General features: G+C 43.5%; 1 protein-coding gene across 2 annotated transcripts in view; it reads left to right on the plus strand.

Annotated features, from left to right (window-relative positions):
- RETN (resistin) overlaps nucleotides 1-13,594 on the plus strand; it is a 115,541-nt gene that overhangs the window by 82,521 nt on the left and 19,426 nt on the right. The gene's annotated exons all lie outside the window — the stretch shown is intronic.

The following is a 13,594-nucleotide window of genomic DNA, read 5'->3' on the forward strand; positions in this document are numbered from 1 at the left end:
AGAAAACAATATAGTGAATACCCCACAGTCATAGTTGTTTCTTTGCTGATTAACATTTAGGAAAATGAGATGTTTCAAGGGCTCTTGGACCGCTAAGCCATAGATGTTATTAATCTGCTCATAGATAGATGGTGACAGATTGTTAGTCTTGATGCTATCCGCCACCAGGATTTTGCCATTTTTGAAGCACGTTGTGATCCAGTTTGCCCTGTCCTCATAATGGATTTGTACAGCCTTCCTTAGTACGCTGTACCCAGGTACTAGAAGAGCAGCGGCGGGCTGCAAGCCATCAAAGCCCTCAAACTGACTGAAGGATCTCCTGGGCCTGGTTGATGATGGCATCGTCCAGCATGCCTCTCTGCCCACTGCTCATCAGGATAGATAGGTGCTCTGAAGACAGGTTGTTCGTGTTCTGCCGTCTCCAGGAATCAGGAGCCATTGTTTTTGGTGATGTTCTCAACTCTGGATTTACTGGAGTCGGGTGTGGCTGCAGGTCATTAAAGGGAATGTGTTGCCAGCAAAACATGTTTTTTTTTTTTAGTTAAACAATTAGTGTGTAGGTGATTAAACATTGTTCTAATTTTTTATTTTTTTTTCACGAGTCAGGAAATATTATAAATTGGATTCAATTTATAATATTTCCCAGCACTGGTCACTAGATGGAGCAATTCCCAAAATTGCAGCATTGCATGTGGTAAAGCAACCACATTGCTTTATGCTGCAAAATTGGGAAAAAAATCCCTTGCTCTAGTGAGCTCTCAGAATCCCCCCCTCCTTTATCCTGGCTAGTGCCGGGAGAAACGAGGGGTTTGAACGGTCTAACCTCCTACACTGTGTGTCGCCATTTTTTGAGCTAACACACAGTGTAGAAGGTTTACATACACTAGTAAAACACACTGAAACACGAACATACATAGAAATCACTTACCTGCTCCAGTCGCCGCCGCTCCCTCCGGTCCGTCCGCTCCGTCTGCTGCCGCTGCTCCATGTGCACAAGTCCGGAAGCCACGACCGGAAGTAGTAATCTTACTGCCCGGCCGCGACTTCCGGTCCACAGGAAAATGGCGCCGGACGGCGCGCATTTCAAATCGGACTGTGTGGGAGCGGCGCATGCGCCGTTCCCACACACACGGCGTACACCATAGTGGATGGAACGGGCCCCGTTCGCAGTCCCTATGGGACTGGAGCTGCCGTATTCCATGTCTGTATGTGTCGTTAATCGACACATACAGAAATGGAAAAAAAAATGGCAGCCCCCATAGGGAAGAAAAAGTGTAAAAATAGAAAAAAGTAACACACAAATAAATATAAACGTTTTTAATAAAACCCTAACATAAAACTGATATTAAAAAAATAATGTTGGTGACACTGTTCCTTTGAAGCACTCAAACTGACTCTGAAGGAGCCCCTTGGGCCTGGTTGATAATGTCATCATCCAGCATGCCTCTCTGCCCGCTGCTCATCAGGATTGACAGCTGCTCTGGAGACAGATTGTTCATGTTTTGTTGTGTCCAGGAATCAGGCATCATTACTTCTGGTGGTGTCCTCAGCTCTGGACTCCCTAGATCCTTTTTCATTGGATCAAAAAGATGTTCTGCAGCAGCTCTTTTTGCTGGTGGGAATATCCTGGGCTGACTGTCATCTGAGGTTTTTATTCTCCTTTTACGACTTCTTATGGGAGCTTCACCAAACGCCTTTTACAACATTTTCATCAGGCTCAGCCATTTCTATGTCTGACATTTTAAAGGTCTCCTTTTTTGTCTCAAGATTTAAAAACGGGACCTCACGTTTCACTGCTGAATGTTGTTGTACTGGAATATTCTTCATAATGGATGGTCTTTTTCGAATCTTTAGTCTCAATTTTGCAGGTGGTGACTTTAGGAAAAATGGCTCCGCAGCAAAACTTAACTTTCCCTTCAGCTGTTTTATTCTGGTATCACCCTCACCAATAATTTTTGCTGGAAGAACTGTTCAGCACTGTTTATGTGTCTTTTTGGTGGAAGTTCCCCACTTTTAGTTTTTCTCCCAGGGACAGGTCTTGTGGTGTGAAGAGCCCCTCATGTACATTATCTGTACATCTCTTATCAGCAGTAACTCCTCCACTTTCTACAATAGTTGGAAGTAGGATCAATGTCCCCTTCTTTGTAGGTTGGTTTCTTCTCTCCTGTGTCGTGGCAGTTCTGATATTTACGTCTTTTCGGAGCAGCTGACCTGAAGAAGCTCCTGACCTTTTCATCGTGGTTGACTTCTTGGCCAGGAATCTGGAATTCCTCATCAGCGTTCTCCACTTTCGAGAGATTTTCCTTAATCTGTTTAGAAAAATTGTGCCAATTGATTTGCAGGAGGAGATAGCGGTGACCAGCAGCCGCTGGTCACGATTGCCATTCAAATTAGATCTCATTATGGCTTCTTGTACCTAAAGGTTTGTGCATGCAATATGGAGTCACATCCTCTGGATCTAGCAGCCGCTACATCAGTGAGTTGACCGTGCATTCTACTCAGGGCTTGTATAGACATTGGTGCTATTATGAGGTCATTAAATGACATCAATGCCTACTTCTAGTAAATAACCCTTTTGGGTGAATATTTTGCTGTCTGATTTTGCTGTCTGAAAATTCTCGGAAAACAATGTTTGAACAAACGTCATATGAGATGCAATGTGACTTGCTGAAAAATTAAGTTTGAATACACGGCATATGAATTCACTATGTCTATACAATTTATGGGTGTCAGTATATTGCTATACAATTTTTTTTTAAATAAAAATATAGTAAAAGTTATATTTTATATATAAACTCTGGATCTATCTCTTTTTTTTTCTCAATTTATATACTATGGAGGATTGTTAAAGATTAAGTCTAGGTGGAGGACTTCAAACTACACCATCATTATTTATTCTAGGACAGCTGTGGAGATTGTGACATCAGCATGTGCAGAGGCGTAGCTAGGTTCTCCAGCACCCGGGGCAAAGATTCCATTTGGCGCCCCCCCCCAACCTCTTTCCCGACATCTTCCCCCTCGGCGTGTTTGTTTTCTCTACCAATCGACGTGTCATTTCTTTTTATGTAACGTGAGCATAAAATTATTTGTACATTTCACAAGCAATATGGTTCTATACACAACACCAGAACCAAGCTCGGTACATATATACAGCCCCAGAACAAATACAGCTCAATTTAGTGCAACCCCTGCCGTATAGGTTTGTACGGCGTAAAACTACAGCTCCCAGCATAGCCCGAACAATGGTAAGGATATGCTGGGAGATGCCGTTTCACAAAAAAAAAATCCTATCATAATCACACCACCCATCATCTCGCTGCAGATCATACAGTGACTACAGTGCTGATTAGAGGCAGAATGAACATTTACATTGAGTGACTCACCGGTGACGTCTCAGATTCTAGTTCTTTTTCTCCATTTGGTCCAGACCTCTATGATGACTTCTCCCGGTCCATTTCTGCAGTTTGCCGCTCACATGTCTTCAGCTTCTCACTTTTCCAACATTTCTGCACCTATAAATAAATATAAAGTTATCATTATACCACACACTACACCCCTAAATATAATAGCGCCATACACTGCACCTCTAATTATAATAGCACCATACACCGTGTCCCACACACACACTGTGCCCCCTGTAGATAGTGCCTGCCATAGAGCCCCCTGTAGATAGTGCCTGCCATAGAGCCCCTGTAGATAGTGCCCCCATATAGACCACCCCTGTATATAGTGTCCCACAAATAACTCCCCCTATAGTGCTCTACAGATAGCCCACCCCTGTATATAGCCCCCTGTAGATATTGCCCACCCCTGTATATAGAGCTCTACAAATAGCCCAACAATGTATGTAGCCTCCCTGTAGATATAGCCCACCCCTGTATATAGTGCTCCACATATAGTCCACCCCTGTATATAGTGTTTCACAGATAGCCCACCCCTGTATATAGCCCTCCCTTGTTCATATAGTCCACCCCTGTATATAGTGCTCCACTAGATAGTCCACCCCTGTATATAGTGCTCCACAGATAGCCCACCCCTGTATATACTATATACAAGGGTGGGCTATCTGTGGAGCACTATATACAGGGGTGGACTATATGTACAAGGGGGCTATATACAGGGGTGAGCTTTCTGTGGAGCACGATAGGGGGAGCTATTTGTGGGATACTATATACAGGGGTGGGCTATATCTACAGAGGGACTATATACAGGGGTGGGCTATATCTACAGGGGGACCATATCTACAGGGGGACCATATCTACAGGGCTGGGCTATACACAGGGCTGGGCTATACACAGGGCTGGGATATACACAGGGGGGCTATATCTACAGGGATGGGCTATACACAGGGGGGCTATATCTACAGAGGGGGGCTATATACAGGGGTGGGCTATACACAGGGGGGCTATATCTACAGGGGTGGGCTATACATAGGGGGGCTATATACAGGGGTGGGCTATATACAGTGGGAATAGATCTACAGGGGGCTATATCTACAGGGCTGGGCTATATACAGGGCGACTATATCTACAGGGGGGCTATATACTGGGGTGGGCTATCTATGGAGCACCATATACAGGGGTGGTCTATATCTACAGGGGGCTATATACTATATAGCCCACCCCTGTATATGGTGCTATATAGACAGCCCACTCCAGTATATAGCCCCCCTGTAGATATAGTCCCCCTGTATATAGCCCCCCTGTAGATATAGCCCCCCTGTAGATATAGTCCCCCTGTATATAGCCCAGCAGATATAGTCCCCCTGTATATAGCCCAGCCCTGTAGATATAGTCCCCCTGTATATAGCCCCCCTGTAGATATAGTCCCCCTGTATATAGCCCCCCTGTAGATATAGTCCCCCTGTAGATATAGCCCAGAAGATATAGTCCCCCTGTATATAGCCCAGCCCTGTAGATATAGTCCCCCTGTATATAGCCCCCCTGTAGATATAGTCCCCCTGTATATAGCCCAGCAGATATAGTCCCCCTGTATATAGCCCAGCCCTGTAGATATAGTCCCCCTGTATATAGCCCAGCCCTGTAGATATAGTCCCCCTGTATATAGCCCCCCTGTAGATATAGTCCCCCTGTATATAGCCCCCCTGTAGATATAGTCCCCCTGTATATAGCTCCCCTGTAGATATAGTCCCCCTGTATATAGCCCAGCAGATATAGTCCCCCTGTATATAGCCCAGCCCTGTAGATATAGTCCCCCTGTATATAGCCCCCCTGTAGATATAGTCCCCCTGTATATAGCCCAGCAGATACAGTCCCCCTGTATATAGCCCAGCCCTGTAGATATTGTCCCCCTGTATATAGCCCAGCCCTGTAGATATAGTCCCCCTGTATATAGCCCAGCCCTGTAGATAGACACCCCCCGTAGATACAGACACACACACACACACTTCTATTACAATTAAAAAAAATAAAATTTAAAACTCACCTTATTCCCGCTTCCACGCCCTCCGGCAGCCATGGAGACCTGCTCTCTTCTGCGCAGGTCTCCAGGGGGTTGAACGCGGCGTCTATGAAAGGCGCTGATTGGCTGGGCAGGATGACTTTCCCTGTCAGTCAGTCAGCGCCTTTCATCGACGGAAGCGTCACTGGTACAAAAGGTATCAGTCGCTTCATTCGTGGAAAGGCGCTGAATGGCCGGGCACGGAACGTGCCCGGTCATTCATTGCTTCTAATTGTACCTGTGTCCTTGCGACACAGGTACAATTATAGTGCAGGAGGAGGGGGCGCTGGCGCCCCCTCTGAACTGCGCCCGGGGCACATGCCCCGCTTGCCCCCCCCCTAGCTACACCCTTGGCATGTGATATAATCGATGATGTCCCAACACTCATCCATGATGTGGAGATTTTTTTTAACCCTTTATTGGCTGCAATCTGACATTTTATAGTGGTATTCCAGACATGCCATTAATATGTTAAAGAGGCTCTGTCACCAGATTTTGCAGCCCCTATCTGCTATTGCAGCAGATCGGCGCTGCAATGTAGATTACAGTAACGTTTTTATTTTTTAAAAACGAGCATTTTTGGCCAAGTTATGACCATTTTCGTATTTATGCAAATGAGGCTTGCAAAAGTACAACTGGGCGTGTTGAAAAGTAAAAGTACAACTGGGCGTGTATTATGTGCGTACATCGGGGCGTGTTTACTACTTTTACTAGCTGGGCTTTCTGAAGAGAAGTGTCATCCGCTTCTCTTCAGAACGCCCAGCTTCTGGCAGTGCAGATCTGTGACGTCACTCACAGGTCCTGCATCGTGTCGGCACCAGAGGCTACAGATGATTCTGCAGCAGCATCGGCGTTAGCAGGTAAGTCGATGTAGCTACTTACCTGCAAACGCTGATGCTGCTGCAGAATCAACTGTAGCCTCTGGTGCCGATGTGGCCGACACGATGCAGGACCTGTGAGTGACGTCACAACGTGATCTGGCAGAAGCTGGGCGTTCTGAAGAGAAGTGGATGACACTTCTCATCAGAGCGCCCAGCTAGTAAAAGTATTAAAAACGCCCCGATGTACGAACATAATACACGCCCAGTTGTACTTTTACTTTTCAACACGCCCACTTGGACTTTTGCAAGCCTCATTTGCATAAATACGAAAATGGTCATAACTTGGCCAAAAATGCTCGTTTTTTAAAAATAAAAACGTTACTGTAATCTACATTGCAGCGCCGATCTGCTGCAATAGCAGATAGGGGTTGCAAAATCTGGTGACAGAGCCTCTTTAATTAACCCAGGGATTAAAGGGGTTTGCCCATCAGGGGCATTTATGACGTATACACAGGATATGCCATAACTGTCAGATAGATGCTGGGCCCACCTCTGGCACCCGCACCTATCTCTAGAATGGAAACAAATATGGATTAGACCCCTGGTAGCTGGCAGGCTAGATACAACAATTGAGAAACAGATGCCAAAGGCAAAGTAGCCCTATTTCCCAGCTACCAGTAGCCCCATGAACCCCTGAGGACGCTACATCCGTAGCGAAACATGTCGGGGGGCTCTCTTTTCAATTTTAATACATGCTGGTATATTGGGTATAATAATCTAACTATTTAGAAGGCCACTGCTGTTATCAACGGTCTCTATACCTTGATCGTCTTCAATCATAGACGGCAAATACACGTGCACACTGCAACAACCACCAATGGTTGCTGACCCGATCCATGCATTGAAAATTTTAACCATTTATGTTGGTTTTGTCTGTTTGCTGAATTCAGCATAATAAAGATTACAAAATAAAACATTTTAAATGGTAGCTGGGAAATAGGGCTACTTTGCCTTTGGCATCTGTTTCTCAATTATCTCTAGAATGGAACCCCTTAAATCCCGTTCTGTATTTCTCTGTTCCCGCTGCCACTTGTAATTTCTGACCGTGTAATCAGAAAACATCATAGCTCGCTGAGAAGTGAATGGCAGTTACGGAAGCAGCGTAGCACGTGAGCTACGCTGTTTTCTGATTACATGGTCGGAAACTACAAGTGGCAGCGGGAACAGAGAAACACAGAACGGGGTTAAGGGGCTCCGTTCTAGACATAGGTGTGGGTCACAGAGTTGGGCCCCGCATCTATCTGACATTTATGGCATATCCTGTGAATATGCCATAAATGTCCAAAATGGCAACAACCCTTTAATTATTCCAAATTAAATCTTTTTATGTCGTGTATGATCTAATAGAAATGTTATTTTTAATTCTCAAACAACCCCTTCAATGGGATACCATTAAAAAAAATTTGCATGTGATTTATTTTTTCAAAGGGTAAGCAATTTTATATTATATCTTTTAATATTTATTTTGGCTCTTGGTTCACTAACCACTTGATTTTCCCATAAAATGATGACACATAAGCATGTTGGGACAACTATTTCAAATTGAGGGTGTACTAACTCACAGCGCCTGGAGCAATAGCAATTCTAAATACAGCCCTGATATCTATTGCAACTTAACCCTTTTCTGGCACAGCATGTTGTGTCCTTTAAGATGGCACCAGTTTTCATATGAACTTTTCCATCTTTCAGTGTGAGGAGCTGTATGATATCTTGTTTTCCTGGACAAGCAATAATAAGGCCTCATGCACACGACCGTAGCCATGTGCATGGCCGTGATTTTCGAGTCGACTGGCCGCGGAGTGTCACCCGCGAGCCGCCCGCAAATTGCGGGCCGTGCACATGACCGTGTCCATTATTTTCTATGAGCCTGGACTGCAGAACACGGCCGTAATAAGACATTTCCGTTCTTTCTGCGGTCCAGGCTCCTGGGCCATGCACGGACCGTGGAAACCATGGTCGTGTGCATGGGCCCATAAAGATGAATGGGGCCGCAATTCTCCCGTGGATTTTTTTTTAGGAATTGCAGCCACAAAAGCACGTTTGTGTGCATGGGGCCTAAAGAATATTTTGAGGTACCTATTCATATATGCGCATATTATGTGTATACATACTATGTATAGTATGGGGACAATTACCAAAAATTGTGGAAAAAGTATTTTGCCAGTGTTTTAGTCAATTTATAATCAGGTAGCCAAATGACATAAATAACTTGTTACTTTGATCAAATATCCATAATTTATTTATTGTAATTGTTATGCATGCGCAAATTTTTTTTGAGTTTCCTAAAAGGACAAGTTATTCTGGTGCCCTAGACAGATTAGGCAACTTCCACGTAGAATTAGTTCATAACAACCTTACTTGCTAATAAAAGTGATTTAACCCCTTCCCGACATTTGCCGTACATGTACGTCATGGAAAGCATTGACTTCCCGCATCTTGCCGTACATGTACGCCGAATGTTTGGGACCGGCTCAGAAGCTGAGCCGGTGCCATCATTACCGGATCTCAGCTGTATCTTACAGCTGACATCCGGCTGTAACGGCGGGGACCGAAATTAGCTTCGATCCCCGCCATTAACCCCTTAAGTGCAGCGCTCAAACGCGATCGCTGCACTTAAGGTGTTTGCAGCTCATCGGAACCCCAGTAATGAAATTTCCGGGGTTCCGGTGGCTGCAATGGCAACCGGAGGCCTAATACTGGCCTCCCGGTCTGCCTAGCACCGAAGCCGGTCAAGATCCGCCCGGCGGCGGAGCCTGATCGGCTTCCGTAGCTGCCGGCAAGATGGCGCCGGGTCAGGAGCTGATCCGGCGTCATCAGCGGTGGAAGTCAGCTGTACTGTACAGCTGACATCCACCTGTAACAGCAGGAACCGGAGCTAGCTCCGATCCCTGCCATTAACCCCTTCGATGCAGCAATCGAAAGCGATTGCTGCATCGTAGCGGTTACTAGCAGATCGCCAGCCCTGACAGGCAATCGGGACTGGCGACTGCTGTTATGGCAACAGGAGACACAATGGTCTCCTGCTCTGCCATTACGGAAGCCGATTTAGGCCCCGCCAGGAGGCGAAGCCTAATCGGCTTGCTGTCAGTGAATGACTGACAGATCTAATACATTGCACTACATAGGTAGTGCAATGTATTAGAAAAAAAAAAATCTGACCGTTGGACCTTCAAGTCCCCTAGTGGGACTTGAAGAAAAGTGTAAAAAAAGTATAAAAAAGTGTAAAAAAAAGTGCAAAAAATAAAAGTTTGAAAACAGTAAAAGTTTCAAGTAATCAAATAAAACACAATCCCCCTTTTACTCTTATCAAGTCCTTTATTATTGAAAAATAATAATAAACCATATGTATTTGGTATCGCCACGACCGTAACGACCGGAGGTATCAAAATATTGTATTATTTATTGCACGCGGTCAACAGCGTAAAAAAAAAACGTAAAAAACGTTACCAGAGTTTCTGTTTTTTGGTCACTTTGCCCTACAAATATTAGAATAAAAAGTGAACAAAAAGTCGCACGTATCCAAAAATGGTACCTATAAAAACTATAGCTCGTCCCGCAAAAAACAAGCCCTCATACACCTCCGTCGACAAAAAAATTAAAAAGTTATGGTTCTCACAACTTGGCGACAGAAAAAATACATTCTTTTTACAAAAGTAATTTTATTGTGCAAAAAGTTGTAAAACATGAAAAAGTTCTATAAATGAGGTATCGCCGGAATCGTACTGACCCGCAGAATAAAGTTAACATGTAATTTATAACGCATGGTGAACGCTGTATAAAAAAAAAGAAAAAAGCTGTGCCAGAATTGCGTTTTTTTGTTTACCTGGCATCCCAAAAAATAGGATAAAAGGTGATCAAAAAGTTACATGTACCCCAAAATGGTACCAATAATAACTACAGCTCGTCCCGCAACAAACCAGCCCTCATACCGCTAGGGTTAACATGCTCACTACACCCCTAGGTAAATGCATTGAGGGGTGTAGTTTCCAAAATTGGTTCACTTCTGGGGGGTTTCCACAGTTTTGGGCCCACAGGCGCCCAGAAACCAATCCAGCAACATCTGCACTCCAAATGGCGGTCCTTCCCTTCTGAGCCCTGCCGTGTGCCCAAACAGCAGTTTATGACCACATTTGGGGTATTGCCGTACTCGGTAGAAATTGCTTTACAAATGTTGGGTTCTTTTTTTTCCTTTATTTGTTGTGAAAATGAAAAAAATTGCGCTAAAGCTACGTCTTATTGAAGAAAAAGGATTGTTTTTATTTTCACTGCCCAATTCTAATAAATTCTATGAAACATCTGTGGGGTCAAAATGCTCACTACGCCCCTAGATGAATTCCTCAAGAGGTGTAGTTTCCTAAATGGTGTCACTTTTTGGGCGTTTTCATTGTTTTTTCCCCTCAGGGGCTTTGCAAATGTGATATGGCCGCCGCAAATCATTCCTGCTCAATGTGATCTCCAAAAGCCAAATAGCGCTCTTTCCCTTCTAAGCCAAGCCGTGTCTCCAAACAGCCGTTTATTACCACATGTGGGGCATTGTTTTACTCGGGAGAAATTGCTTTACAAATTTTGTGGTGCTTTTTCTCCTTCAGTCCTTGTGGAAATGAGTAAAAATAAGCTAAACCTACATTTTCTTTGAAAAAATTTTGATTTTTATTTTCAGGGCCTACTTCCAATAATTTCTGCAAAAAACTTGTGGGGTCAAATCGCTCACTATACCCCTAGATAATTTCCTCAATGGGTGTAGTCTCCAAAATGGGGTCACTTGTGGGGAGTTTCCACTGTTTTGTCTCCTCAGGGACTTCGTAAATGTGACATGGCCTCCGCAAACCATTCCTGCTAAACTTGAGCTCCAAAAGCCAAATGGCGCTCTTTCCCTTCTCAGCCCTGCCGTGTCTCCAAACAACCGTTTATTACCACATGTGGGGTATTGTTTTACTCGGGAGAAATTGCTTTACAAATTTTACGGTGCTTTTTCTCCTTTAGTCCTTGTGGAAATGAGAAAAAAAATCGCTAAACCTACATTTTCTTTGAAGAAATGTTGATTTCAATTTTCACGGCCTACTTCCAATAATTTCTGTAAAAAACCTGTGGGGTCAAAATGCTCACTATACCCCTAGATAATTTCCTTGAAGTGTGTCGTTTCCCAAATGGGGTCACTTTTGGGGGATTTTGACTGTTTTGGCACCGCAAGAGCCCTTCAAACCTGACATGGTGCCTAAAATATATTCTAACAATAATAAGGCCCCAAAATCCTCTAGGTGCTCCTTTGCTTGTGAGGCCGGTGCTTCAGTCCAGTAGCACGCTACGGCCACATGTGGGATATTTCCTAAAACTGCAGAAACTGGGCAACAAATATTGAGTTGCATTTCTCTGGTAAAACCTTCTGTGTTATAAAAAAAATTGTACTAAAAATTTACTTCTGCAAAAAAATATGAAATTTGTACATTTCACCTCTACTTTGCTTTAATTCCTGTGACATGTGTAAAGGGTTAAGACATTTTCTAAATGTTGTTTTGAATACTTTTAGGGGTGAAGTTTTTAAAATTGGGTGACTTTTTGGGGGTTTCTAATATATAAGGCCCTCAAAGCCACTTCACAACTGAACTGGCCCCTGTAAAAATAGCCTTTTGAAATTTTCTTGAAAATGTGAGAAATTGCTGCTAAAGTTCTAAGCCTTGTAACGTCCTAGAAAAATAAAAGGATGTTCAAAAAACGATGCCAATCTAAAGTAGACATATGGGGGATGTTAATTAGCAACAATTTTGTGTGGTATAAATGCCTGTCTTACAAGCAGATACATTTAAATTGAGAAAAATGTTAATTTTTGCAATTTTTCGCTAAATTTTGGTGTTTTTCACAATTAAATACTGAACATATCGAGCAAATTTTGCCAGTAACTTAAAGTGCAATGTGTCATGAGAAAACAATCTCAGAATCGCTTGGATAGGTGAAAGCATTCCGGAGTTATTACCACATAAAGTGACACATGTCAGATTTGAAAAATGAGGCTCGGTCAGGAAGGTCAAAAGTGGCTAAAGAGGGAAGGGGTTAAAGGGGTTTAGAGGTGTAAAATTGACAGCTTATTTTCAGAATAAGCCATCAATATCTGATTGGTGAAGGTCAGACTTTTGGCAATCAACTGTTTAAAAAGGCAGCGGCGCTTTGGCGAGCACTGCTTCCACTGCTTAGACAGATCCATAATGCACGATGCCAAAACATTCGTAGCAGTTCTGCACAGTGTTACAATTTCATTTTACGTCACTGGATAATCCCTTTTTAATATCGTTTAGAAGCAAATTTAATCCAAACAATAAATTAACATAATATTTAAAAATAGAAAATTTTATATTAATGTTTATGTCCAAAGCAAAAACTGCTCAGCAGACATACCGTAAATATGTTTATTTTTTTAAATAATATATTTAACAATTGAATTAGTTAAGTAATTTATATTTAATTGCAGATTTTTTTATTTAGCAAATTTTTTTCTGTTTAATCATGCCCCTCGCCACTGCATTACAGAGGACTGGTCATCTCTGCTGACACGTCTGTTTTAGTAAATACTTTACTCCTGGAAATGTAAGAATAAGGCCTTATTCACATGAACGTATTTCTCGTCCGTTTAACAACGGACAGCACACTGACCCATGCAATTTAATGGGGCTCTTGACACATCCGTTTTTGAGAAACTCACATTATCCCCTATTCTGGTCCGTTTTTGTGGACCAGAATCGCCCATTAAAGTCTATGGGTGTGTGAAAAAAACGGACAGCACAAGGACGGCATCCTTTTTCATGAATCAGTTGCTAAAAAAACGAAACCCCCAATTTAATCCAGACCTCAGACCAGACGGTAAAATTAATCCAGACTTCAAAATTAATTCAGACCCCAAACCCCAAAATTAATTCAGAAACCCAGACCAGTGCCGCCCTCTTCAGCTTCGGGTGCTGTGTACGCTGCCGTGTACTACATTCTGACATTGGACGGCCTCTGGACCCAGTGTGGTGGCTCCCAGAGCTGAAGAGGACCGGAAGTGAGGAGCAGTAAGAGATGCCAACAGTACTCGCGCCTCTCATGGCCTCCTGTGCACCAGTGAGTGCTTCCCTCTTCACTCAAACTGATGGAAGCACTCAATGCTCAGTGACACTGACCAATGGGCGCTTCTTCAGTCTGAGGAGGGAAGCACTTATTGTGCCCCCCATGCCCTTGTAATAGTTTAGCATATTACAGCTGTATAATTTTCATCCTCAAGG

The sequence above is a fragment of the Rhinoderma darwinii genome, chromosome 3 (assembly GCF_050947455.1).
Source record: "Rhinoderma darwinii isolate aRhiDar2 chromosome 3, aRhiDar2.hap1, whole genome shotgun sequence".
NCBI lineage: Eukaryota > Metazoa > Chordata > Amphibia > Anura > Rhinodermatidae > Rhinoderma > Rhinoderma darwinii.